Below are 12,473 nucleotides of genomic sequence, written 5' to 3' on the forward strand. Positions count from 1 at the left end.
GGAAAATGTAGTCAACTGTGCCAAGTAGGGGCTGAGAATGAGGTGAGGATATGCATGTGTCTGTTGGACCTGGCCCTTGGAGGTCATTGGTGAGCTGGACAAGACTGAGTCCGTGTCAAATGAGAGTGGCTGAAGAGTGAAATAGAGATAAGGATTAAGCAGAGACTATAGAGGATTTGCTTGAAAATATTTCATGAGACGGGGAACAAAGACATGGGCCATCGGTAGAGAGAGATGGGAACTCCATGAAGGTCTGATTTTCAAGATGGCTTATACATATTTACATACTTGTAGGAATAATTTAATAGTGAGGAAGGAGCTCCTTTTTTTTTTTTTTTTAGACTTTATTTATTTATTTGATGGAGAGAAAGAGAAAAAGAGTGAGTGGAAAATCAGGGGGAGTGGGAAAGGGAGAAGCAGGCTCCCTGCTAAGCAGGGAGTGATATGGGGCTCAATCCCAGGACCCTAAGATCATGACCTGAGCTGTAGGCAGACACCCCACCAACAAAATGAGCCACCCAGGTGCCCCAGGAAGGAACTCTTGAGGTGGAAGACAGAAGAGGAAGAAAACTCTTGAGACTGTGTCGAAGGATGGGAGCACAAGTGGAGAGATTTGCCTTTTATAAAACAGGAAAAGACTGAAGGGCAGAGATGATGACTTCATAACCATTGTATGCCCAGTGTATACAGTATTTGGCATATATTAGAAGTTCAGTAAATATTTGCTGAGTGAATCAAGTAAACCTCCATTGCAAGCCATGGAAACAAACAAGCAGCAGGCCCAAGGAAAGAGCGAAGAGCAAAGAGAGGGTCATGACTTACTCATACTCCTTGAGTAGTTAATGCTTATTTTATAATGCATTCTGTGATCCTGATCAGACAACTTAGTTACATCTTTTTAAAATCATGCTTGATTTTTTTTTTTAATGTGAAGACAGACTCTATGTGGCATTTAATTTAGTTTTTAGTTTATTTGGTGGTTTCTGTGATCACCTAACAATGTACATTCTCAAATGCTGTTTTTTATCTTGGTAATTTTTTTTCAGATTCATAGCAAGAGTCTAATAATTTATTGATATGCATGAAATTTTCCTTAGTTTTCACAATTCAGAGCTAATAAAATTATTGATTATAATAAACCAAAACCCCTATTTACAAGTCATTCATCTATTTGAACTTAAAGATGCATATTGGCACTTGGTAAGATCTAATTCACTGTCAGTGTTTACAAGGTTAGGGAAGGGGTAATGTAAAAAATGCCTGTATACTCTGGTGAGATTCACATAAACTCACTTTTTTGTGCCTATCTTAGGATGTTTAGATGAAATGGAAGATAGATTATCTGTTATTAAGTATCTTATAAATACATTTTGGGGCCCCTGGGTGGCTCAGTCAGTTAAGCATCAGACCCTTGCTTTCGGCTCAGGTCATAATCCCATGGTCACGGGATAGAGCCCTACATCGGGCTCTATGCTCAACACGGAGTCTGCTTGTCCCTCTCCCTCTGTTCCTCCCCCTCTCTCATACTCTCTCTCAAATATAAATAAATAAATAAATATCTAATAAATGCATTTTGAGCATAGAGGACTCAATAATATGTTTTTAAAGATTTGTTACTTAGCGATTGTCTTCCTCAAAATGTATGACAGTCTTCAGTATTCAAAAATTGAATACTGTAAAAAAAGCATATCAAAAAAATACTTTTGCCTGGGGTGCGTGGGTGGATCAGCGGGTTAAGTGTCTGCCTTTGGCCCAGGTCATGATCTCAGGGTCCTGGGATCGAACCCCACATCAGGCTCTCTGCTCAGAAGGGAGCCTGCTTTCCCCTCTCTGCCTGCTGCGCTGCCTACTTGTGCTCTCTGTCTGTCAAATAAATAAATAAAATCTTTAAAAATAAATAAATAACCAGAGGGTTATGAAGGGGCGGCGGGAGGGGGTGGGGTGGGGTGGGAGGTTGAGGAACCAGGTGGTGGGTAATAGGGAGGGCACATACTGCATGGAGCACTGGGTGTGATGCCAAAACAATGAACACTGTTATGCTGTAAATAAGCAAATAAAAATAAATTAATTAATTTAATAAATAAATAAATAAATAAATAAATAAAATACTTTTGCCTACCAGAAATATTTAAGATTTTTTTTCTTTTTCCATCAAGAATGATTCCACTGATGTTAATAAATAATGAAACTTGATCATTGCATTTGGAGTCAAGGGAGTAATAAATTTTGTGGTTCTCATATATTTCTCTAGGTTAATGTAATATGATAGAAATGATATATACACTGTAATGGTTATATGAATAATGAATGCTGCTGCATTTTTATTATATGGTAATTCAAAATTGAAAAGTAATATACTCCATAGAATTCTGATGAGTTAATAACAAATGTGAATTTATTCTCACACATTCAGTGAATGAAATTTTCTGTTATTTCATTCTGGACTTACTGTGAAATTTTTATTTGTAGCTTGTTAGGAAATTATTAAAGATTGATCTCAGTTCTTATTATTTCTGTTCTGAAGCTATCCCAACATTTTGATTATTTATTTGAACTTTCTTGAGATTCTGAGTGATACAAATAGTTGCCAACTTTAGAGTGAATTTCAGCTTAGAGAATAAGAAATGTAATTAAATTTAAATCACAAATGGGGCGTGTGTCATAAAAGAACCCCCATGGAAGGGTCATTTAAACTGAGACCTGAATGATAACAAAAAGCAAAGCAATTGAAAAGTGACAAAGAGGGGCACCTGGGTGGCTCAGTGGGTTGGAGCCTCTGCCTTCGGCTCAGGTCCTGATCCCAGGGTCCTGGGATCAAGCCCCGCATCGGGCTCTGTGCTCAGCGGGGTGCCTGCCTTGCCCCCACCCCCTGCCTCTCTGCCTACTTGTGATCTCTGTCTGTCAAATAAATAAATAAAATCTTTAAAAAAAAAAAAAGTAAAGAAAAGTGACAAAGAGAATAGCATACTGGAGTATGTGGTGGCCCTAAAGTTAAAAAAAAAAAACACCATATTGCCCTAGCCATACCAGTGTGGTCGTAAGACTTCATTGTAACAGAGATTACTGGCAGTCTCCCTGCTGCCCACCTCCCCATATACCAGCACCGGCTAGTAACCAGATCTTAAGCCTTCTTCAATTTTCCCACCCTGATATTTGCTGAGAATTTCTAGAAGATGTTGGCTTTCTTATTTGCATAGTTCTTTTTGTTTTGCAAGACACACAGGAGTGGAAAGTCTTCTGTCCTTGCTCCCTGGAGTCACCTGTTCTGGGGTCTCCTGTGTCTCGAAGTTGCCATAGTTGTCGGTCATGCTGATACCTGCCTGTGTCCGTAGGAAGCTTCCAGCACTGATGCTGGTGCCATTCATTGATACATGCACCGAGGACACTGTTCACTGACTGCTGCTGAGTCTCCTCATTGAGGCCCTGGGCACACTGATTAGCTGACTGAGCCCTCCGTGGGCCGAAGCTCTGGCTCCGTACATGGCCAGAGAAAGGGAATCCCTTTCCTGACCTCTTTCCACCCTTCCTGTGTGGTCCTTGGTTGTTCCTGTGCCCAAAATGATGTTTTGTTTTGATTTGTTTTGTATTGGACTCAACTTTTCCAGAGTTCTGGTATGAGTTTAGACCTCCTCTTTCATTTCACTGAGTCCATTGTCGTTAAATCCCTCTTTTGAGACCTAATCTTCAATTTCCCTTGCACGGTTTTCTTTCCAAGAAGCTCTTAGTCTCTCATGGAAACAGAAACATAGTTATTTCTAGGTCATAGGTGTTCTAGTTATGCCAGATTTCCTGAATCTCCAGGTGGACACACTGTTATTGCAAGGCATGGTCATTCTCATGTTACTTCTATATTTTGGGCATCTTAAGTTTCTCAACAGACACCTTTACAAAAGGTTTTTCAATAATGTGGTTACATGTGGATTCCTAAAATTCCATGTTTGATTCCAGAATTTTCATCTAGTGCTTATGAGGTGATCTAGAGACAATATATCTGATTAAACTAGCCATCCTCATCTTCTTCATCCCTTTAAACATTGATTAATAGCTCATTAGTAAAGAAATGTAATTACCTTGGGATATATTATACAAGTTGCTATATGTATAAAATTCAGTATAAATTCGTAATTTAAATAAAATGACAGTAAAGTTCACCAAGAGACAAAGCAGCATTTTCCATACTAAGCAGAATGAGTCTAGTCTTTGCTTGCCTTCTGCAGAATGGCCACATGACTTAAAAGGACAATTGGATTTAGAATAAGAAGGCCTGGTTATGAGCCCTGATTTTGCTACTTACTTGTTGTCCTTTAAGGTTTTTGGATTTCAGTTTCCTTATCTGTGAAATAGGGAAAAACTATCTGGCCAGGCTAAGAAAAAAGAAAAAAATCCGTGGTGACATTTATTGGGTGCATACTATGTTCCAGGCAATGTGCTAAGAATTTTAGAAACTCTATCTCAAACCCCACAACAACCCTCCAAGGAAGGTACCAAAAAATGACCTTGCACATGAAAATCTACACGTTGGTGTTTATAGCAGCTTTATTCATAACTGCCCAAACTTGGAGGCAATGTAGATATCCTTTTAGTAGGGGAACAGATAAATAAATTGTGGTAATTCCAGACAACGGAATATTATTTAGGGCTAAAAAGAAACGAGAAAAAGCCATGAAAAGACATGGAGGAAACTTAAGTTCTTATTACCAAGTGAAAGAAGCCAGTCGGAGAAGACTACATACCCTATGACTGCAACTATATGGCATTCTGGAGAAGGCAAAACTATGGAGACAGTAAAAAGATCAGTGATGGCCAGGGGTTTAGGGAAAAGGAAGGGATGAATGGATGGAGCACAGAGAATTTTCAGAGCAGTGAAATATCTTATACATTTGCCCAAACCTGTAGAATGGGCAACACCAAAAGTGAACCCTCATGTACACTATGAAGTTCGGTGATTAAGACGTGTCCATATAGTTTCATCAATTGTAACAAGTATACTGGCCCAGTGGAGGATGTTGATAGTGGGGTAGATTAGCCTGTGTGGAGGCAGGAGACATATAGGAAGCCTCTACACCTTCTACTCAATTTTTCTGAGAACCTAGAACTGCTCTAAAAAAAAAAAAAAAGTCTTAAAAAAACACTGACCTTGATAGTGATTAAATAACTAGCCCAATGTCATCTAGCTATTAAGTGGAATAACTAGGCTTCAGATCTAGACCGTCTGACTCCAAATTGCTGCACTTAACTGGTGTGCTATATGGGAGAGAATGTTCAAATGTCCATGAGTGGTATCAGCTCTGAAATCACTATGGTTACTTTTCTCTGAAATAGGTGGTTGAACCTCGTCATTTCTCAAAAAAAAGCATAACTGCATTCTTTGTAACTGTCAACTGATACCATTTCCCAGACACAGTGATTTTAAATTTTCAAAATCTTGGAAACTAGTCCAACAATGTAACATTTTATTCAAATACCATTGCTCACCATTATTTTAATGTCTTTGTATCCTTTTACAGATTTTAACATATTTATAAAGTTATAAAGTATACAACTTGGCATTATGCTTATTTCACTGAATATTATGCACTTGTTTTAGTCTTGTGTTCATTCAAAAGATATTGAGCTTCTAATGTAAGCCAGGCATTGTCTAGATTCTGTGAATCATCAGGAAGCAAAATAGCCAGCATCCCTACTTTCTTAAATAATGCCTTCTAATAAGGAGAGAATATTGTACATCTATGAGGGAAAGTGCTGAGGAAAAACAAATAAATAAAGCAGGGTCAGGAGGCAGACAGTGACAGGAAAGGTGATATTTTAAAACCGTCTGGTTAAGGAAGACATCTCTGAAAAGGTAGTGTTCGAGGAGACATCTGAGTGAAATGAGAGTGTGAGCCCTGCGTATATGTCAGGGAGAGTGTTCCTAACAGTAAGACAGTACATACAAAGGCCCTAGGTCACTGGGAGCTTGTTGTGTTTGAAAAGCAGCAAGGAGACCAGAATGGAAGGGGTGAAATGAGCGGGGAGAAGGTGGAAGACTGAGGCTGGAATGGGGGGAAGGGATGAAGAGAGGATGCTGTTAGGGAGATCAAGCGGGGCCTTTGGAGGGTTTTCTAGGAAAGTACTGACATGATCTAATTTATGGCTTAAAAAATTAATCTGGCTTTGTGCAGAAGACAAACTACAGAGGGTAGAGTGGAAGCAGAGAGCCCAGTTAGGAGGCTGTTGTCATAATGCAAGTGCAAGTGATGGGAGTTAGGGTAGTAATGGTGGAGGTCATGAGAAATGGTCTTCTGGGTATTGTTCAAAGGTAGAGCTGATTGGATTTGCCAGCTGTTGTGGGTCATGGGAGAAAGAAAGGAAGCAAAAATGATGCCTGGTTTTTTAACCCAAGCACACAGAAGATTGAAGTTGTCAGTTATGGAGAGGAAGAAAATTAAAGGAGGAACAGATCTGTGGTGGAAGTAGGGTAGGAATCATGAGTTCAGGGTAGAAAAGATCCAGTTAGTCATTGTGCTGGTCTTAGTCTGTCAATAACCAAGGTTGTGGTTGAACTGGCCCTTGTGATCCTTGTTATGAATCCAAGATGCCCTATAATGACAACCATCAGGAAAGTTTGAAAAAATAAAAATTTATTACTTATAGGACCTGGAAATTGTACAGCACAACTGGGACCACACAGCAAGCTTATGGGGAGAGAGAAAAAGAGCGTGGGCCTAGAGTTCTGCCTTTGTGGGTAGGGGTAGGGTGGGGGGTCCAGGGTTCCATGACTTACTCTTTATTGACAAATTTAAAACTTACGAATGGGAAGAGAAAAAGCAAGTGGCCCAGATGGTCAGTGGTTGAAATCAATCCAAGATCTCTCCGACAAAAGGAGTCTCAGTAAAGGGGAGGCAGCCCTGTTCTTTTTCTAGTGGTGTGGCTGGCAATGTGCTTTTTGGAGTTTGCCGCCTTGGAAGTGGGTGCCTTTTTGAAATGGATGCATTGGCAATCACAGCTCAAGTCAGACACTTGTATTACCAAAAAAAAACCCAAAAAACAAAAAACAAAAACAACAACAACTGTCAGGGTTTACGCTACCATCATCCAAGTGGGCATGTCAAGTTCGCAACTGGATATACAAGTCCTCTGAGAGTGAGGTCCAAATTAATTAGAGACTGCAGTTTAAGAAAAAGGAAGGGATGAAGAACTGAGCACATAACCCTTCAACGCAGTGAAGTCAGGAAGATTGGGAAAGGAGTGACTGCCGAATGAGAGGCAAAACAGAAGACGTGGCCTCCTGGAAAGGAAGCCTGGTAAGGAAAGTATCAAGGGAGAAAGAAGGAATCATCTGTGGCAAAGGCTGCTGAGAGTCACGCACGAAGACTGAGACTTGACCCCTGGATGTAGCGATGACGGTTTAGCGTTAACAGGAGCTGATACAGAGAGACTGGCAGGTGGAGTGAGGAACTGGAAACAACGAATACGACAACTCTTGAGACCTTTGTTTGAGAGGAGAGTAAGGAAAAGGGATGATGGCCAGCCAAGGAGATCTTCTGGTTTGTTTGGCCTGTAATATGAGAAATATCACAGCACATTTGAAGGCAGATTAGAAAGACCCACTAGAGAGGGTCGACTAAGGATGCAGGAAAGGGGGAGAGAATTACACAACTAACCAACCTCCTGTTGATGCACCATAACGAACTTACCCACTTTGCACTGATGTTCATTTAAGCAGCTCCTGACTTTTTATGTAATGTTTCAAAGAAATTGCGTCTATTTATTTTTAATTCATTGAAACCACTTCCTTAAGATAAATATGCATGGGGGGATTACTAGATCAAAGATCATGAACTTTTTTTAAGACTCTTGACAGTGGGCTATTCTTTAAAAAATCTACTTACCATCCCACCAGTAATGTATAAATGATTAAGTTTTATTACAACCCTGCTAACTACGCCATGTATCGTGAGGCCATAGTTCATGAAATCCCTACAACATTTCAACTCCCCTTATTCTAACAGACTGATCGCTCCTTAAAGACAGAGATCATGTCTTAATTATCTTTACTTCCTCCCATTTTTTGGACCAAATATTTCATTATTAATAGTAATTACAACAGCCATTTATTTGAAATTCCTCTGTGGTAAGTCATAACGGTGTGCATATGGTGAAGTGGAAAAAAAATCACCAATTACAGTCAGACCAACCTGTATTTGAGTGCCAGATTCATTATTTGGGCTTTACTTAAATCACTTTAAATTCCCCATTGGTAAAAGGATTAATAATAATCCCTGCTTTCTAAGTTGTGATGAGTGTTGAAAGAAGATCTATAAAGTCCCTACCACAGAGGAGGAAAATTTTGGAGGAAATAGCAGACTTGTAGAAAAACTTTCTCACGAAAACACCTTGTAAACATCTCATTTTTAAAAGACAGAAAAAATGAGAATCCTTCATGCAACACACCTTGTCTATAGTCCACAAAGTTCTCCTCTTAGAGTTTTGTGCATCACTGTAAAAAAAATCCCCATGAATTTCAATTCTCGTAAACTGTCGAAACAGCAAGCACCTGGGATGTCTCTTGGGAGGGCACAGGCTGCTACAGTAGACCTGGGATCAGCAATGACTCTAGAAATAGTACCAGGCAGTTACCTCCAGGTGGTGAGATGAGGCTTCATCTCAACACACAAGCTTAGAAATCTTGATCATTAGTCCAGCTTGCTATGGTGAGGAAAGAACACAGACAGCACAAATGGAAGTCGAACTCATCACAACACCCAGTCAGTTTCCAAACAGGTAAGTGAATCTTTCGTGACATTAATGGTGTAGGTTAGGAGGGTAAATATTGAGATTTCTGCCTCTATCTGTTCGTGTGGCTGTATAGGAGTGAGTCAGCAGAGAATCTGTGTGATATCTAGGGAAATATCCTTAGCCTCAAAGTTGGAAACGAAAAGAAAATGCCGTGCAATGACTCAACATCTCTAAATAGTAGAGAGTCTACCACAACCGTCAGAAGTTTCTTGTAAAATTTGTATCCATCCTAAAGAGAACAGAATACAAATATATCCACTGGGACAGAACGGAAAAACATATGAAAGACACTGAGTGGATATTTTCTTGGTTGTGTTTCATGTAGTTCTCAACTGACGGGGAAAAGATGACCTAGCTTGCATTTATGGTCACTAGAAAGAGAAAAAGGTTAAGTAGACTAAGTCACTAAATCTAGACTTTTTTAAAAATTATAACTGCATCTTGGGGACCCTGCCTTTGCATGCAGACTTCACTAAAAGACTAGTCAGTATCTTCCATTATAATCGGATGTGGGGACCAATGAATGAAAGTTAGTGACATGAGACCTCCCAGGCCTAATTCCCAACTGGGGACCTCAGCTTTGTTGTTTTCCACCAGTAAACCAAGAACCTTATTATTAAAGCTTGACTGTCCTCATAAGAATTATGGCTCTCATTAAGAATTATGTCTGAATTCACGAGTTTATCTGTACAGTGCTGTCTTCAGGTGAAAAACCTCACACAATATTTAGTTCACTTAAGTCTATTTCAAAACATAAGCGTTGCATTTAGAATTTAGTTTGAGTGTTTAAAAATAATATAGTGGTTCTGGTGTTGGTACAAAGTTATGGATAATTCTGATTTTATCTGCAGTCTGTGGTGATGAATAACAAAGTCAAAAATAGTGCATCTGGTGTTTTAATTCATCTTAATAATAAAATTGGTCTAACTTCCTGTCTGATTCAATATTGCAGAAAACAGTCATCAAGATGGCCCAAATATATTATTTCATTCAAAAAGTCAGTCTCTATTTCCCATGAAATATAGGGTTGTCAGATTTTCTTTTAGTGTGTCTCCTGTGTGAAATATGAGCAGATAATAATGCCAAATGATGGCTTGACAATAATTTCAAAGCAGGATCTAGGATTTAGAAGCAAGATTTTAGACCAAAGAGAAACAAAAGTTGTTAAGGCTTTTCTTTTAATGTCTAGTGCATAGGTACACTTTAATGTGAGGAGGACTAATGTGTTTAAATCTGTCATTTAGTAGAATTTAAAGTCTTAAGGAAAATGTGGCTTCTTAATTTTATATACCTAAATATCTTCACCGACAGATTCCACAATCTTTTTTTTTAAAGATTTTATTTATTTATTTGACACAGAGAGAGATCACAAGTAGGCAGAGAGGGGGAAGCAGGCTCCCCACTGAGCAGAGAGCCTGATGCCGGGCTCAATCCGGCACCCCAAGATCATGACCTGAGCCGAAGGCACAGGCTTTAACCCACTGAGCCACCCAGGTGCCCCCAGCTTCCACAATCTTAAGTTTATTTCTTAAATTGCTAGCATGGAGGGGCACCTGGGTGGCTCAGTGGGTTAAAGCCTCTGCCTGGCTCAGGCCATGGTCCCAGGGTCCCGGGATCGAGCCCCGAGTCAGGCTCTCTGCTCAGCGGGGAGCCTGCTTCCCCCCCCCCTCTCTCTGCCTGCTTGTGATCTCTGTCTGTCAAATAAATAAATAAAATCTTTAAAACAAATTGCTAGCATGGATTACTCAGGTGATAATTGGGACTGGGTTGTGTTGTATGAAATTAGCCATTTCTATATTTAGCTGCAGCGGGAGAAATAACTTATATACAGTCTCCTTTGTTTTTCTGATCAATCCATGCAATCCTATTTAACAATTTAATCATTAGACCAGATATAGCAATCCTAATAAATAGCATGGCTCCAATCATGCTTAAAGAAAAAGAAAACAAAACGATAAACAAGACTATTACAGGAAATGCTAGGAAGAGATGACTGATGAAATTGGCTAGGTCATGCTGTGCCTCCAAGTTATGCCACAGACAGCCTCACTCAGAATCTTTCTTTTCTAGAAATGAGATGGTTCTCGGGATGCTAAAAACTAAAATAACACATTGTGGAAAATTGTATGCCTTTTATTATTTTGCCTTCTTCTCGTGAAAAAACCACAAGAACATTGACTAAAATGTATCCCATGTTCTGTCTTTATTCATTTTTAGTTATGCAGAAAATTGTTAATTCCTACTGTGACAGAAGTGTCAAGATTACTGAGAATAAAAGTTGAAAGGACACTAAATCATAGAGTTTCTATTTGCATCTCAAAAACACATGCCCGTAAACCTCATTTCATTTTACCATGTTTCTTGGAGAATTATGTAGTTCACCAGAAGAGCAAAACACAGAATCCTATTGTAGTCATTGAAGTGAAACACAAACCACTTCGTGGGGGGAATGGAAATAAAAGACAATTTATAGCACCCTTCCGTGGTCATTAGCCTCCAAACCACCCTTGTGATCAGATCGACACTTCAAAGCCCATGGGGTCTCTCTGTTCCAGCGTCTTCGTGGGAAAACTCGAGAGTCCACAAAGAATATATTCCTGTTGATTGAATATAAGTGTGTAAGAATCAGAGGGCGCCATCTCCCTATTTTACCCACATTGGGAATAAAGCACCCACGGTGGCCTGTGAGGATTGCTGATTTCTTCCTTTTTTTTAAAGTAACATTTATATGTTGGATGGCTTGGGACATTATCAGTTGCTGACTAGCGAACAAACAGCTTGGGGGATTATTATTTCACCCTTGCACATCTATTTCGCAGCGTCCCTAAATGCTACTTAGAAGTTTGGTCTCGGTCCTTACTGGATAGAGTGGCCGGATGTCTCCCCTGTCCTTCTGGAAAAGCGGCAGGAGTACTGCGGTCATGGCTGTGATTACAGTTTTGTACTCATGGCGGGGCGGCATGTGGAAACCTGAATTTGTCTGACCTCATTTTGCAGGAATCGTGCGCCTGAGTGCCAGGCTTTTGTCCATACAGGGTTTCTGCCTGGCCCCAATTCCAGCCATTTTCGACTCAAGTACTCAAGCTTTTTGGCTTCTGTGTTCTGTCTCCAGCAGGAGAAATGGGGAAGGAAGGGAGGGGAAGTAACATTACCTTGGTGGGGGGGGAGGTGGGCACTGAACAAGCACACAAGAACGAGAATAATGGAGAAGTAGCATTTGATGCAAGATAGAAAACATAATCAGGGGAGATGAATGTGGCAATTTCTGTTGACTTGGACATGTAACAATGAGACTTGAAAATTCTGTTGAAAGCAAGTAACTTGCTATTATGTTTGTTTACTGTACCCAGGATAATATCTGTGGTTAAATCGTGATTTTCTCTGGTCTCTAAAGAGCTTTGTATTAAACCTCTGTTTTCTTCTATTTCATCCATAGATGTTTGTAACTTTTATAAAAAATATTTTTATAAGTACAAATAGACACAATTTCACAAGGTATAGGAATGATATCATAAAAGTAGAGTGTTCATGTATAATATATGGAAGCCTTATCTCCTCCAGTGAATTTGTACGTGGAAAAGTCAAGACTTTTACCAGCTCATGACTTAAAAAAATAGCTTATTATAAGGATGGGGGGGGTTACTCCAAATTATATAGAATTTAAAGTCTTCAAAGCAGTGTATAAAATTTCTGAA

At 39.6% G+C, this 12,473-nt stretch overlaps 1 protein-coding gene across 1 annotated transcript in view; it reads left to right on the plus strand.

Annotated features, from left to right (window-relative positions):
• PTPRR (protein tyrosine phosphatase receptor type R) overlaps positions 1-12,473 on the plus strand; it is a 234,200-nt gene that overhangs the window by 102,182 nt on the left and 119,545 nt on the right.

The sequence above is a fragment of the Meles meles genome, chromosome 7 (assembly GCF_922984935.1).
Source record: "Meles meles chromosome 7, mMelMel3.1 paternal haplotype, whole genome shotgun sequence".
NCBI lineage: Eukaryota > Metazoa > Chordata > Mammalia > Carnivora > Mustelidae > Meles > Meles meles.